Source organism: Bombina bombina, chromosome 1 (assembly GCF_027579735.1).
Source record: "Bombina bombina isolate aBomBom1 chromosome 1, aBomBom1.pri, whole genome shotgun sequence".
Taxonomy (NCBI): domain Eukaryota; kingdom Metazoa; phylum Chordata; class Amphibia; order Anura; family Bombinatoridae; genus Bombina; species Bombina bombina.
In genome coordinates, this window is record NC_069499.1 from 473,865,374 (window position 1) to 473,882,448 (window position 17,075).

General features: G+C 40.6%; 1 protein-coding gene across 2 annotated transcripts in view; it reads left to right on the forward strand.

Moving 5' to 3' along the window:
- OSBPL6 (oxysterol binding protein like 6) overlaps positions 1-17,075 on the forward strand; it is a 664,468-nt gene that overhangs the window by 305,528 nt on the left and 341,865 nt on the right. The window lies entirely within an intron of this gene.

The following is a 17,075-nucleotide window of genomic DNA, read 5'->3' on the forward strand; positions in this document are numbered from 1 at the left end:
GGGTTATTGAACAAAGGGGTTTATAATCATGTTTGTTATGTGATTCAACCTGCTTATGTGTGATGTTTACGGGCTCATGGTTGGAACATTGAGGCCTTTTGGAAGTGATGTGACCTTATGGTTGGGCACACTTTTTTGGACTGAACGGTTCGCCTTGTGGTCGGACGTGGTTACGCTCCGTCTTCCATTCCCGACCATGTGGTGAAGTAGAAATTCTAATTCACAGGGGTCTGGTCATAGAAGGTGGTGAGTGCCCCAGCCATTGTAGGTGTCAGGTGCCGGTTTTGCTTTACTTCTTTAAGTCCATATTTGCATTTCCTCTATCCAGTTATGGAGGATTCTGATGCTGAGACTGTGCAAATTTCAGATTCAGTTATGGAGGATTCTGATACTGGGACTATTTTAATTTCAGATTCAGATTCTGCGTCCGGTGAAGAATCCGGATTGGCCTCGTTGACACATCAACCAGTTTTGTTCTGTATGCCATATGAGAGCACCTTGTTGCTCGGACTCAGGGAATGAAGGGACAGCTGAGCCATCTGCCTCTGGGGGTCCTGTCCTCCGAGAGGCGAGTTCCCGACCGCTCCATACTTTTACACATGCGGGTAACCCAATTTATGATTATTCCCCCATGCAGGACGGCGTGTTCCCCCTGGAGGTTGCAGCTCATTTTCACTTCCACATATTCTTGGTGATTATTCGTCTGCAGAGTCCAGACATTTGTGCCGGGTCTACCACCTTGGGGAGGGCCTATACAGTTCCCTGCGGGTGTAACTGTCCCTGAGTGTTGTACCTTCCGTTTTAGAGTGGCGCATCTTCGCATCTAGCTCAGATATGTTTTTCAGCTATTAAATGATCCTATCCTTCTCGGGTACAGGGATTTTCAGTCTACTACGAATGGTGCTGGAAATCCACTTGTAAGCGCTCTGGAACTTCTCTCCGTCCCATTCATCCACACCCAGCGTCACGTTCTTCATGCTCTTTGCGCTCCTCACGCTGTGCGCTCTGTAAGGTTGTGTGCTGAAATTTGTTCCTTACGGAAACTAGAATGATCACAGGAACCGCTGCATTGCTGCACTGCTTCAAGGGTGCCCAAGACCGACCGGAGACCTCATCACGATCTCCAGAAAAAACGAATACACATACACAATGTCCTTGCACTCAACAAAGCAGTAGTAGGTGGAATTTGTAAAAAAACATCCTCTTAATGATATACTTCCATAAAAACACAACTTCAAGTAACTTCAAAGCCAAACGCATTTCGTCAGTTACAACATAACTTTTTCAATGGCCTCTTGGTCAGCAGTACCTGCACAGGTAATTTATGGAGGAACAGGTGATTATAATCCCTCCTCCACATTCTTTAAGTCCCTAGTGCCTGGATACTGGTGATCAAAAATGGTGCCCAGAGTTAATATATTATACATGTTGTTATTTCACAAGCCTGTTAACTATTTATTCATGTATAGGCAATAGAGAAACAACGGAATAAAATTGTATAATACTTATTGATTACAATCAAATATTTGTATAAAAAACTTTTTAAACTTTTTAACACCCTTTGAAACACCTTTATTAATACCTTTTCAAATAAAAAAACCTAGGGATATCTAAATATGCCAATATATCTCCCTCGTAATTCTAAAGGTAATTTATTTGATTTTATTTAATTTCGGTTAACAATAGAGATTGTTAAGAATAGTGAACCAGAGGCACAATATACAGTATATCAAAGTAATACATTAAATTAGATATTTATCCTAATATGATGTCCCTTATCACCCATATTCACTATTAAACAAACATTTTTACATCTTATTCTGAGTTTAGTCCAAAGGGGATTCTGAGGGTTTTAACTCTTTCCCCTCCTGTAGGGGGTCTCTTAATGTGTTCTATACCTTGAACTTTTAACAATAAACTATGTGAATTGTGATATTTATGAAAGTGTGTGGCAATGGGAGTTGTAGAATCTGGATCATCTATTGCTCTTAGATGTTCCAGAAAACGGTCCTTTAAGGGCCTTGTCGTTAACCCTACATACTTTTTTCCACATCCCTCACACGTTAATAGATAAACAACATATTTTGTATTGCAATTAATATATTGCCTTATACTCTATCGCCTAGATTTAGAGTTCTGCGGCCAAAGGGGTGCGTTAGCTACGCATGCTTTTTCCCCCCCGCACCTTTTAAATACCGCTGGTATTTAGAGTTCACAGAAGGGCTGTGTTAGGCTCCAAAAAGGGAGCGTAGAGCATAATTTACCGCCACTGCAACTCTAAATACCATCGGTGCTTACGGACGCGACCAGCTTCAAAAACGTGCTCGTGCACGATTCCCCCATAGGAAACAATGGGGCCGTTTGAGCTGAAAAAAAACCTAACACCTGCAAAAAAGCAGCGTTCAGCTCCTAACGCAGCCCCATTGTTTCCTATGGGGAAACACTTCCTATGTCTGCACCTAACACCCTAACATGTACCCCGAGTCTAAACACCCCTAGCCTTACACTTATTAACCCCTAATCTGCCGCCCCCGCTATCGCTGACCCCTGCATATTATTATTAACCCCTAATCTGCCGCTCTGTACACCGCCGCAACCTACGTTATCCCTATGTACCCCTAATATGCTGTCCCTAACACCGTCGACCCCTATATTATATTTATTAACCCCTAATCTGCCGCCCCCAACGTCGCTGCCACCTACCTACAATTATTAACCCCTAATCTGCCGACCGGACCTCACCGCTACTATAATAAAGTTATTAACCCCTAATCTGCCCTCCCTAACATCACCGACACCTAACTTCAAGTATTAACCCCTAATCTGCCGACCGGACCTCACTGCTACTCTAATAAATGTATTAACCCCTAAAGCTAAGTCTAACCCTAACACTAACACCCCCCTAACTTAAATATAATTTAAATCTAACGAAATAAATTATTTCTTATTAAATAAATTATTCCTATTTAAAGCTAAATACTTACCTGTAAAATAAACCCTAATATAGCTACAATATAAATTATAATTATATTGTAGCTATTTTAGGATTAATATTTATTTTACAGGCAACTTTGTATTTATTTTAACCAGATACAATAGCTATTAAATAGTTAATAACTATTTATTAGCTACCTAGTTAAAATAATTACAAAATTACCTGTAAAATAAATCCTAACCTAAGTTACAATTAAACCTAACACTACACTATCAATAAATTAATTAAATAAAATACCTACAATTATCTACAATTAAACCTAACACTACACTATCAATAAATTAATTACATACAAATACCTACAAATAAATACATTTAAATAAACTAACTAAAGTACAAAAAATAAAAAAAGAACTGTTACAAAAAAATTATTTACAAAGATTATAAAAATTATTACTCTAAGCCCCCTAATAAAATAACAAAGCCCCCCAAAATAAAAAAATGCCCTACCCTATTCGAAAATAAAAATTGAAAATCTCTTTTACCTTACCAGCCCTTAAAAGGGTCTTTTGCGCGGCATGCCCCATAGAATTCTGCATCTTTTGCCTGTAAAAAAAACATACAATACCCCCCCAACATTACAACCCACCACCCACATACCCCTAATCTAACCCAAACCCCCCTTAAATAAACCTAACACTAAGCCCCTGAAGATCTTCCTACCTTGTCTTCACCACGCCGGGTATCACTGATCCGTCCATAAGAGGCTCCGAAGTCTTCATCCGATCCGGGGCTGAAGAGGTCCATCATCCGGCTGAAGTCTTGATCCAAGCGGGGGCTGAAGAGATCCATCATCCGGCTGAAGTCTTGATCCAAGCGGGGGCTGAAGAGGTCCATCATCCGGCTGAAGTCTTCTATCAAGCGGCATCTTCAATCTTCTTTCTTCCGGATCCATCTTCATCCCGCTGCCGCAGAACATCCATCCTGGCCGACGACTTCCCGACGAATGACGGTTCCTTTAAGGGACGTCATCCAAGATGGTGTCCCTCGAATTCCGATTGGCTGATAGGATTCTATCAGCCAATTGGAATTAAGGTAGGAATATTCTGATTGGCTGATGGAATCAGCCAATCAGATTCAAGTTCAATCCGATTGGCTGATTGGATCAGCCAATCAGATTGAGCTCGCATTCTATTGGCTGATCGGAACAACCAATAATTGGGTTAATCGGGAATTAATTTAATTATAGTGTAGTGTTAGGTGTAATTGTAACCTAGGTTAGGTTTTATTTTACAGGTACTTTTGTATTTATTTTATCTAGGTAGTTATTAAATAGTTAATAACTATTTAATAACTATTCTACCTAGTTAAAATAAATACAAACTTGCCTGTAAAATAAAAATAAACCCTAAGCTAGATACAATGTTACTTTATAGGTAAGTATTTAGTTTTAAATAGGAATTATTTAGTTAATAATAGTAATTTTATTTAGATTTATTTAAATTATATTTAAGTTAGGGGGTGTTAGGGTTAGACTTAGGTTTAGGGGTTAATAAATTTAGAATAGTGGCAGTGATGTTGGGGGTAGCAGGTTGGGTTAGGTGGCGGCGATGTTAGGGACGGCAGATTAGGGGTTAATACTCTTTAACTAATGATAGCGATGCGGGAGTGCGTCGGTTTAGGGGTTAATATGTTTATTATAGTGGTGGCGACTTTGGGGGCGGCAGATTAGGGGTTAAGAAGTGTAGGTATGTTGCGGCAACATTGGGGAAGGCAGATTATTGATTAATAAATATAATGTAGGTGTCGGCGATGTTGGGGGCAGCAGATTATGGGTTCATAAGTATAATGTAGGTGGCGGCGGTGTCCGGAGCTGCAGATTAGGGGTTAATAATATAATGTAGGTTGCGGCGATGTCGGGGGTTGCAGATTGGGGGTTAATAAGTGTAAGATTAGGGGTGTTTAGACTCGGGGTTCATGTTAGGGTGTAGACATAAATTTTATTTCCCCATAGGAATCAATGGGGCTGCGTTAAGGAGCTTTATGCTCCTTTTTTGCAGGTGTTAGCCGGCTCTCCCCATTGAATCCTATGGGGAAATCGTTCACGGGCACGTTACACCAGCTCACCGCTAACGTAAGCAGTGCTGGTATTGGAGTGCGGTAATGAGCAACATTTTGCTCAACGCTCACTTCTTGTCTGGTTTGTAAAAACATGTAATACCAGCGCTGTCTGTAAGTGAGCGGTGAGCATAAACTGCTCGTTAGAACCGCTCAGCCTCTAACGCAAAACTCGTAATCTAGGTGATAGTTTTTCCTAAATACATTATCACCTCCAAAGACGTGGAGCAGCTCCCACCAACCTAAGTACAGGTTGGCATATGTGGGGGCAAACTTCGCCCCCATAGCTGTTCCACGCCTCTGGAGGTAATAGTTATCACCAAACACAAAAAAGTTATGAGATAACAAATACTCCAGTGATCTCAATATGAATTCCTTTGTCTCCGCATCATATCCAGAATAAGTGTCTAGAAAAAATGTAATGGCCTTAATTCCTTGTACATGGGTGCACCTCATTAGACATGTGGGGACGATGTAATCTCCTGACTGTTTTTTTTTTTAAAATCCTTCCCAGTTTTTCTTTGGCAGCTTAGGGCTCCGTTTGGCTGGTCCTGCGGTAGGCCAGCTTCCTTATTGGGCGTTAACCTGCGGGTTGCCGTATATTTCTTTTTATCCGGTTAGGATGTCTCTTAATTTGTTTATTACTTTCCTTTGGGAATCTTAAACTGGGATCAATACTTTCTGTTACTTCTGCGGAAGTGTTTTGGGACATGTTAGTCCTATGTTTGTCTGTTTTCCCTTCTTCCCCTCTAAGGGAGGATTTATGCAGCTTGACGGTTAGGGACCGGATGCAGGCTGGTCCTATTGGGTTCAGTTCTGTCCTGTGGCTGTTCAGACACGTTGCGCCATTCTGATTGGCTGGTCCGGTGGAGGTGCCGAGTGCTCATGTTATCGTTTGTTTTACATTCAACTAAGCATTCTAGAAGACCTCTGGGTCTACAAGGCAGGAAGGGTTGTCTCAGTCCTTATAGCCTTCAATTGGATGACTGGGTCAGTGGAGTACCGCTGCGTCATTTTCTATGACGTCTGGTATGGTCGGACCCTAGTGTTCCTCCTCCACGTGGTGGAGTGTTGGAGTGGTTAGTGCCTTCTTCCTGCCGAGTGAACGGTTTCCTTTCTTTTGAGGCTCGAGAATTGTCATTAGACTAGTAAGTTGAAGGGTAGTTCAGCTGCCTTGCAGCGATTGGGTTGCAGAATGTAACCAGCTGCAGCTATTGCACATCTACTGTGTACTGTCTAGCTGTTTTTCTGATCTCCATGCTAGGTCTTCTTTTAGGGGCTTGGGAGATGTTTGTTCCCTGTTAGGGACACTGGACATGGTCTGTTCCTCCTGGAGCGGGGGTTGGTCTGTACCCCTTCTCCTTGTGATCATCCGCTTGTACGGAGGTGAGGTTTAGACTAGCCTTTGCTCAAGTGGTTTTGACCTCGAGATATCCCCTGCTTTATATTCATGAGGCTGTATGTGATTCTAGAAGCTCTAGTGTTGTACGACTTTTACCGCTTTGGCTCCTTAGAGAGTGGGACTTTGGCAAGAGGTGGTCTCCTCCTTAGATCAGGACTTGCGAGTTTTTCTCATTATCCGGGATGATCTGGATATCGCATTAGTATCCCCTGTGGTCTGGGTTGTTATTCAGACGGGGTGTTAAGTTTGCGGGTTCTGTTTATCTAAACAGCTGGGGGTTCGGACCTGTTCTCCCTGGGGTTTCCGGTTGCTGGATTTTATTCAGCATTTTCCCTTGTGGATCCCGTTGTGGGTTGTTACCGGACCTTTAAGCTCCAGGGTTGGTTCGGGGTTCCCCAGTTCCTGGAAGCCTGGGCTATGTCCTTTCCACTGATTCCTTGATCTGGTCTTGGTTGGCCAGTTTTTCCGAGTGTTCTTACTCGTTGGGGCTGGGTTGCACCTTAGACGGCTTTCCCTTAGTCAGCTTGCTGTAGTATCCATTGAATCTCTGCTCCGCAGGTGAATGGACTTGCAGTGTCACTGCTGCTACTATTGCACATTGTTTGCGTGTTAGCAGGCTAGTTTTTAGGTGAATCACTTTCAAGGGGGATTGACCTCTCCTTTAACCTGTGGCTTTGTGACTTATGGGAGGTGCTGCCTGTGTGCCCTTTTCCCTTCTTGGGTGAGAGCTTAGTCTCCTTTTTATGGAGATGTGGTCCTTTCTTAAGGCCTCTCCTGGTTCAGGAGTTGGAACCTGTGAGCTTCCCTAACTGAGAAGGATTTTTTCTATGGGTTACATTCCATTTGGAGTCTTGCTGGCTCCGTGTCAGTACTAAGTTGGACTGTTTTGGTAGACCCTTTGGGTCTATGGCCCTGTTGTCTGTTCTAAGGAGTCAGGTTGCATCCATGCTCTGTTGGATAGGCTGTGGCCATTCTTCCGCTTATTTTGAGCTGGCTTTGGGGTGCTTCTGTTCCCCTGTTCAGACCTGCCATTGCGGGGGCTAACACCTGGCTTGGAGACTTTGTCATATTCTGAATCTAGGTGGGCTAGCCAGTCAGCTAGCTCAGCATACTGATGCTCTGTGGCTACTCTGTACTGTAGCGGACTGTGGGTTGCTAGTTCGTTCCCAGGCGAGGTCTACTCAGCCTGTTCTCCTTTCGAGGTTGATAAAGGGAGCAGCACCATGTGTCCCTTAAGGGGATTAGCCACACTTGCATAGTAGCTAGCTGGCTTTCTAAGCTTACAAGCAGAGGATTGCTCCACCTCGGTTCGGGGTGTCACTTCTCTTCTTGGGGGACCTTGTGGAGGTTATTAGTCCCCTTTTTTTTTGGAAGACCTGTGGGTAGGTCTAGCGTCCCTCTGTCTGGGAGTGGTCTTTTGCAATCTGTTATTTGGCTGGCCGCTTTTGCTCTCAGCAAGTTTTCCTTGTGTCATCCTGAGGTTGGGAGCATGTTCTTGACTCAGGGTTTTTCGTCTGGGTCTGTTACACTTTTGTTTTGTAGCGGAATACTTCAGTGTTCCAAGGTCAGGACTATGTGAGGACTCCGTCTTCTGTTGTCCTTGGTACTTTTGCACAACGTTTGAGAGAAAGTTTTCTCTGTTTCTATGCCCGGTCCTATACCTCCAGGTTCCCTGGTCTAGGCGTAATCTCCCCTTGTTTGTCGGGATCCATTTGGGCCTTTGTGAGCTGGGCTCGCTCGGGGGGGGGGTTCCTTTTATGGATTTTGTGACCTTTCGTTTTTTTTTCCTTCGCTTCTCCTGGCCCTCTCCCTTTGGTAGTTTAGGCTGGTGTTCCCTTCTTTAGTGAGGGGTGAGTGAGGAAGGACCGACTGTTGGGCGATGGTGTCTCCTTGAGGCCAGTTGGCTCAGTTGAATCAGATTTTGCGGTCTCTCGCTTGGATCTGGACTACCTGCGGGTCAGTGTCCTCGGGGCTTTTCCTTTCAAATTTTTCTCAGCTTCGGACAAAGCTGGGTTTTTTGTGGACAGTGGTTTTCAGGTTTGGTGCCCTCAGAATGGACCGCCTAATGTACCCTCCCGGCTTGGGATTTAGTGTCCTCTATAGCTTGGGTATTGTTTTCCCAAAAGTAATGAATGCAGCTGTGGACTCTTTCCATTTAAGAAGAAAAACATAAATTATGCTTACCTGATCATTTTCTTTTCTTCTGATGGAGAGAGTCCACAGCTCCCCACCCATAATTTTTATGTGGGTCGTGCTTATTTTATTCTTCTGGCACCTTTTACCCTGATATTTCTTCTCGGCAGAAGAGTGGGATGAGTATTTAAGCCTTTGGCTGGGGTGTCTTTGCCTCCTACTGGTGGCCAGGTTCTTATTTCCCAAAAGTAATTAATGCAGCTGTGGACTCTTTCCATCAGACGAAAAGAAAATTATCAGGTAAGCATAATTTATGTTTTTTGAATGGTCTTTTTGCCTGACATTTTGGTGTTATATCTTTCACTTGGATGTTATAAGTTGCACTGAGTAATTACAACTGGATAAACAAAACGTGTGTCTGTCTTTTTTCTTCCTAAATGGAAAGAGTCCACAGCTGCATTCATTACTTTTGGGAAATAAGAACCTGGCCACCAGGAGGAGGCAAAGACCCCCAGCCAAAGGCTTAAATACTCCTCCCACTTCCCTCATCCCCAGTCATTCTTTGCAGGAGGTTGGCAGAGAAGCGTCAGAAGTTTGTTTTGTCTCATGGACTGGAGCTTTAAGTAATCCTATCAGTCTCTCAGTGAGGCTCTGGATGAAAGTTAGAGTCCAGAGATGCAGGAAGAGTTTTTCCTGTGAAACCATTCCGACTCATACTAACAGCTCCAATAGCAATCAGCGTTGTCAAATTTCGCTGCCTGCTTTCTTCTCTCAAGTCCATTGCGGAGGCGCTGCTACTATTCGTCACACTTGAAGGGCTGTGTTCCTGTTCCACGGTGTAGATTCCGGTAAAATTGTTTCATTTTACTTCATCAAAATGTACTGTAACTTTTTGTTTCCCGTAAAGAACTATCTTGTGGGACTTATTAAGTATATTTATAGGGCCTCAGTGAGAGGCTCCTTTGGTATCTTGGAATCAAGGGTTAATATCTCCCGAGGGGGAATATTGAACAGGGGGGCTTTTAATCGTGTTTCTTATGTGATTCAATCTGCTTATGTACAGTGTTAACTGGGCTCTTGGCTAGAACATAAAGGCCTTTTGTAGTGACGCATCCTTAGGGTTGGGAGCACTTTTTGGACTGTACGGTTCAACTTGTGACTGGACGTGTTTCTGTCCTGGTTTTCCATTTCCGCATTCGTGTGGTGAGTGCCCCAGCCATTGTGGATGTCAGGTGCCATTTAAGTTTTTTCTTTAGTCCTTATTATTTAATTTTCTATCTAGTTATGGAGGATTCTGATGCAGATTCTGTTCAAATTTCAGATTTAGATTCTTCGACTGGTGAAGAATGTGAATTGGCCCCGTTGACACAGGTCAATCAGTTATGCTCGATATGCCGTATTAGAGCGCCCTGTTCCTCGGGCTCGTGGAATCAGGGGTCTGCTGAGCCATCCGCCTCTGGGGGTTCTGTCCTTCGAGAGGTGACTTCCCTACCGCTCCCGACTACTAAACATTTGGGTAACACAGATTATGTTTATCCCTCCTTACAGGGTGGTTTGTTCCCCCCAGGAGGATGCAGCTCGTTTTCGCTTTCACATATTTTTGGCGATTATGTGTCTGCAAAGTACAGACATTTATTTGCGTTTGTGCGTGTGCACGATTGTCCCGTGTCTACCGGCCTTGGGTGGGCCTACACAGTTCCCTACGGGTGCTGCTGTTCCTGAGTGTTGTACCTTTCGCTACAGAATAGAGGTAGTGGTTTTCAGGCCTGGTGCCCTCAGAATGGGCCGCCTATTGTACCCTCATGTTTTGGCATTCAGTGTCCTCTATAGCTTGGGTATTGTTTTCCCAAAAGTAATGAATGCAGCTGTGAACTCTTTCCATTTACAAAGAAAAACATAAATTATGCTTACCTGATAATTTTCTTTTCTTCTGTTGGAAAGAGTCCACAGCTCACCATCCATCTTTTTTATGTGGGACCTCTTGTTTTTTATTCTTCTGGCACCTTTTCACCCTATTTCTTCTACTGTTCCTTATTCCTCGGCAGAATGACTGGGGGATGAGGGAAGTGGGAGGAGTATTTAAGCCTTTGGCTGTGGTGTCTTTGCCTCCCCCTGGTGGCCAGGTTCTTATTTCCCAAAAGTAATGAATGCAGCTGTTGACTCTTTCCATCGGAAGAAAAGAAAATTATCAGGTAAGCATAATTTATGTTATTTCAGGCTGCAAAGCAACAAAATTTGATTATTTTCAAGGGGGTGATTCTTTTCAATACCCACTATATGTACTGTGAAAATATTTTAATGCTATCTATACTGTATCTAACTGTGTTTCTGAACCTCAATAAAAAAATATTTAAAAATAAAGGACCACTCAATGCAGGGGATTTGCATAATCAATAAGTACATAATAAAAAGATAAGAAAAAAATCAGGCAGAAAGAATTGCTTACAGGCAGAAAAAAGCACAACACACAAGGCATAGGTGGTTTTTACAAATGTAACTGCTCAAGTGTATAGATGTTCGCTGGGATACCAGGTTAAAATACTTGGCTACTCAAGTCAGTGGGAGAGCAGATATGATTCATATGTTTAAAGAAAACTGCTGCATGTAGCAATGTATGTAATAAATTGTGCCAGTGACATCTTTTGTAAAACAGAGCATCATGGACTGTTCTGTTAAAGCTACAGTCAACACATGGCAATTACAGGACATTTCTGTTGTCTTGCTATAGAATAACATATCAGCCAATTTTTTATGTTTTTTTAAAAAAAAATAACATCCTTTTACTGCAGTTTTATTTCAACATTCAAACACCACCCACCATTTGCCTTATTTGGAGCATTCTGGGCTTGTGTCTGAAGACAACAAGGCTACCTATGGTTATAATGTTAGTATACAGGTGAATTGTTTTCAAATAGCTATCGGTTAAAGCCAATTATGGAAAAAAATATGTAACAGTGTTAGCCTTGAGAAGTCAGCAGTGTACATTTCAAGTTTAATTTTCAGAGCTAAATTACATGAAAAGGTAACAAAATAAATAACGTATATTGCAAAATTGTTTCATTATGCATAGCTAAAGATTTTATGTACACATATCAAGGTGTTTACTGTCCCTTTAAGTAATTACAAATAAATGCAAGAAAGTGTCTGCAATGTTGCTGAAAACCAGTGTGTAACCTGAATTTTGATGCTGAGGAATTACATTGATACTAGACATTTTTTTCAGGGCCAATAGCTCTATTTTATGTTAATGGCTCAATGGTTGAAGCTTTGCGTGTTACTTTGGAGCCCTTGAGGTGCATGCTCACTCCATTGCCTCCTAACCTCTCTGTAACCTCAGAAGTGACAGAATTAATTCACCACAGTCTGATCCATTTGGGGTGATTGACAATAGCATTACTTACCTTTCTATTTGTGCATGTGAGGGGTTCGAAATGCAAACACATTCCAATACATTTAACCCTTTTAGCAAAATGGACATAGGTACAATGTCACATAGTATTTGCACAGAGTAATGTGTTGATGTAGTACCTAAGCATGATAAACCAGCTTTACGGTAATTGTTTAAATAGCCGAAAAAATACTCAATTGTGTCCACTTTAGTAACCTGTAATGGATTCTGCCTATAGTGAACAAAGGGTTGTAAACACCTAGACATAAGGTGGGGTACCATTTGAGTAAACATTTTTTTAATAGGATTGCATTCGGTGGTGAAAAAGTGGCATGCATTTATACCAAAATGGGCCTTGATCAACACCTTGGGTTGTCTACTAAAAATAATTATGTATATATATAACTGTGTATACATGTGTATTATTGTGTTGATATTTGTCTATATGTTGTTAAAATGGCGACGAGAGGCTTGCGCAATGCAGGGTTGCCACATACCTTCAATTTGTAAAAAATGTAATGTTTGCAATAAAACAAGGTATAACTGTATATGTGTATATACACATATAAACACATACATACACATGTATAGACATATATACATATGTATAAATACATACATACACATAATTAGACATGCATATTCATATATATTTATATTTATATGTACAATCATCTTCTACCTTTTAACCCTTATAGATATTTTTAATTAATATTTATATGAATCATCTTTATTAGATAATGTATATATGAGTGAAACATTTTATTTTAATGTATTTATGTTATGTTTGATGCAAGTTTTTATTTAGCCCTAACACTTTACACTTTAAGACTTCAGTTGCGCTAACCTATCGAAATGGAAATTGAGTTTGCGCTCATGTGGTCGCGTTTGCTTTCAACTTGTGATATGATCGCTAACGATAGTGCGCCACTTGTAATCTAGCCCTAGGGGCCTTATTGGAGCTTATTGAAAAGCAATGGGGAAAAAAGTGAGGTGAATTTCTGTAATTATTCTTATTATGGGCTATAGCTATTTTGCAGTGATGCAAATTTAAAGGGACACTGAACCCAATTTTTTTATTTCATGATTCAGATAGAGCATGCAATTTTAAGCAACTTTCTAATTTACTCCTATTATAATTTTTTCTTTGTTCTCTTGCTATCTTTATTTGAAAAAGAAGGCATCTAAGCTTTTTTTGTTTGTTCAGAACTCTGGAAAGCACTTTTTTATTGGTGGATGAATGTATCCATTAGTCAGCAAAAACAACCCAGGTTGTTCACCAAAAATGGGCCGGCATCTAAACTTCAATCTTGCATTTCAACTAAAGATACCAAGAGAATGAAGAAAATGTGATAATAGGAATAAATTAGAAAGTTTCTTAAAATGTCATGCTCTATCTGAATCACAAAAGAAAAAATGTGGGTGCAGTGTCCCTTTAATGAATGAGATTCAAACAGCATGGTCCTCTGCATATTGCTAACTGCCTCATAAGCTGTTTCAGTGCACAAGATAATGACTGAAGAATGAGTGTTTGCATTTAAAATGCATTATGGCACTGAACAGCGGCATTGCACTATGTGTGGTAATAGCTTTAATTAAAACTGGCTGCAGATTTATCAGTTTAAATCAGAAATAGATTGTGCTTTGAAGGTTTAAAATATTGGTCTTTTGTAGAACTTTATGGGGGGAAAAAATGCCTTTTATGTGGAATTAATCAAAATATAATTTCTCAGAGGGGTTTTAATCCAGACAGCCAGGAGCAAGTTTGCTTCTTTAGTCATAAGCAGATCACTTTCAATATACTGCAGAGCTTTATCATCATTGAGTAATAATGTGCTGTATAACAACTAACCTTGGAGAAAGGACATTCAATGGGATATATGGAAGGGTGAATTGAAATGAAAGTAATGTCAAAATTAAGCTTTCATGAAACAAACTTTCTACACCTATTATCAAATGTACTTTATTGTTATGCTAGACTTTGTTGAAGAGTATATCTAGGTATGCTTAGGAGCAGCAATACGCCACTGGGAGCTAGCTGGCGATTGGTAGCTGCACATATATGCCTCTTGTCATTGGCTCACCACATGTGTACAGTTAGGTCCCAGTAGTGCATTGCTGTACCTAGATTTATTCTTAAAGAAAGGATACCAAGAGAAAAACAAATTGATGATATATGATAGATGATATATGATAGATGATATAAATAAATTGGAAAGTTGTTTAAAGTTGCATGCTATGCCTTAATCATAAAGGGACACTCAATTTTAAACAACTTTCCAATTTACTTCCATTAACAAAATGTACACAATCTTTTTTATATTTACACTTTTTGAGTCACCAGCTCCTACAGAGCATGTGCAAGAATTCACAGGGTATATAACATTTGTGATTGGCTGATGGCTGTCACATGATACAGGAGGAGTGGAAATAAACATAACTTTAAAATTTGTCCAAAAAAAATCTACTACTCATTTGAAGTTCAGACTAAGTACTACTGCATTGTCTTTTTATCATGCATGTGTTGATTATGCAAATGTACTGTATTTACTGGTCCTTTAATTTTGGCTTTACTGTCCCTTTAACTTTAAAACACTTTTATTGCACCTGCTTGACATTTTTAATTTATGTGTCTGCTTTGCTCCCACACCAAGACTGTCTCCAGCTATTTTTTATTTCTTTTTTTAAGATACGATGGGCCCCATTACATATGCGGCGTCACCCACAAATGCCGGCAACGCAGTTTTTTTGCGCATTTTTGGTATCCTATATACAGAGCCGCATATAAATGCGGCACGTATATTTCACCCGTCGGACGTAGTTTTTTTACCCATAGACTAACATATAAAAGACGCGCAATTTGGTATCCAATATCCAGCGCAAGGACTTACTCCATCTTCACCTCGCCATCCAAGATGACGTCATCCAAGATGGCGTTCCTCGAATTCCGATTGGCTGATAGGATTCTATCAGCCAATCGGAATTAAGGTATGAAAAATCTGATTGGTTGATTTAATCAGACCTTGTATTCTATTGGCTGATACAATCAGCCAATCGGATTGAACTTCAATCCGATTGGCTGATTAAATCAACCAATCAGATTTTTCATAACTTAATTCCGATTGGCTGATAGAATCCTATCAGCCAATCGGAATTCGAGGGACGCCATCTTGGATTACGTCATTTAAAGGACCAGCCATTCGTCGGGTAGTCGTCGTGCAGGAAGGATGCTCCGCGTCGGATGTCTTTAAGATGGAGCCGCTCCTCGCCGGAAGGATGAAGATAGAAGATGCTGCTTGGATGAACACTTCTGCCGGATGGAGGACCTCTTCTGCCCCGATCGGATGAAGACTTCTGCCCGGCTGGAGGACCACTTGTGCCCGGATCGGATGAAGACTTCGGCCCGGCTGGGTGAAGACGGCTCAAGGTAGGGTGATCTTCAATGGGGTAGTGTTAGTTTTTTTTAAGGGGGGATCGGGTGGGTTTTAGAGTAGGGGTGTTTGGGTGGTGGGTTGTAATGTTGGGGAGGGAGGTTACTTTGGGGCAATGCCCCGCAAAAGGCCCTTTTAAGGGCTATTTGTAATTTAGTATAGGGTAGGGCATTTTATTATTTTGAGGGGCTTTTTTATTTTATTAGGGGGCTTAGATTAGGTGTAATTAGTTTAAACTTCTTGTAATATTTTTTTATTTTTTGTAATTTAGTGTTTGTTTGTTTTTGTACTATAGTTTGGTTTATTTAATTGTATTTAATTTTAGATAATTGTAGTTAATTTATTTAATTAATTTAATGATAGTGTAGTGTTAGGTGTAATGGTAACTTAGGTTAGGATTTATTTTACAGTCATATATGAATATTGCAACCGTGATTGTGAGTTCTCAATGTTATGGAAATATGTATATCACGATTGCACGTTCTCAATTTTATGGAATATGAATATTGTGAACAATTAATCTCGTTCTCAAAATAAGTAAAATAAATAATCACACCTAAAGTTTACATATATATGTATATACAGTATACATATTCTAACACTATTCTATACAATACATATACATTAAACAATGTATATACATATTTCATATACCAGATCCCCAGCTCCTATAGTTTTAATATGAAGTTTTGTTATTTTTGGCTTTATTAACAAAGTAGATCGCAGATATGATGAATATATAGGAATTCCATTGGATTTTCAAGTGTGTTACATGGAATTAACCTGAATTTTAATGGGATAACATTGCCGTGGGTTTCAAGTGTTACTACTCAGAAAATATTTTTTATTTTCGCTAACGCACAGTCCATTTTGTGTAAACACGCTTTAAAGACAGCCCCCTCTGCCTACTAGAGACAACAGCTCGTGTCCCTCGGAAATTTTCATAGCCGGATTGATTTCTGTAAAAGATCCCCACACTAAGATCTCTACAAATTCAGATCTTAGAGTGGGGATCTTTTACAAGAATCAATCCTGCTATGGAAATATCCGAAGGGCATGAGCCGCAGCTAACTTCCGCATTCAGATCTTTACAAAAGATCTGTATGCGCATCCCTACTGCCTACTTCGCAGCTCTGTGGCGATGTTGGTGGACTTTTGCTGAAGTTGCAATCTCCATTTCCCTTTGGAAAACACATCACCACTCATCAACACAGCGAGGTTCAGCCCGCTTTTTTATTTTTAATATATTGCCAGACCGTCGGACTGCGAGCCTGGTGAACCCAAACAGGCAATTTCTCGTTGGTCTAACAACTTAATATTTTCTGCTTGTGCAGTCTTTAGCAAGATTTGCACTCTTGCACGAGGCAACAAGAAGATGGATAGTACAGTCATTAGACTTCTGATGCATGTCTTTAAAATAAATGCATGATTTGATTTGGCAGAGTTTGTGTTTGTGCCTCAGTTTAACATCACATTGATCTCACCGCTCCTAAATTCCGTTAGTTTAAGTCACTGTAAATTATTTTTAAAAAAACGCACCAAGTACATGACTACATAGACAGCTAATCCCTTCCAAAAGTTAATGAGTGTAGAGGAGTTTGATTACTGTGAGATACCAAAATCTACAGATTTTGAAATCAACTAGCAGGAAACAATTGAAAATGCCCT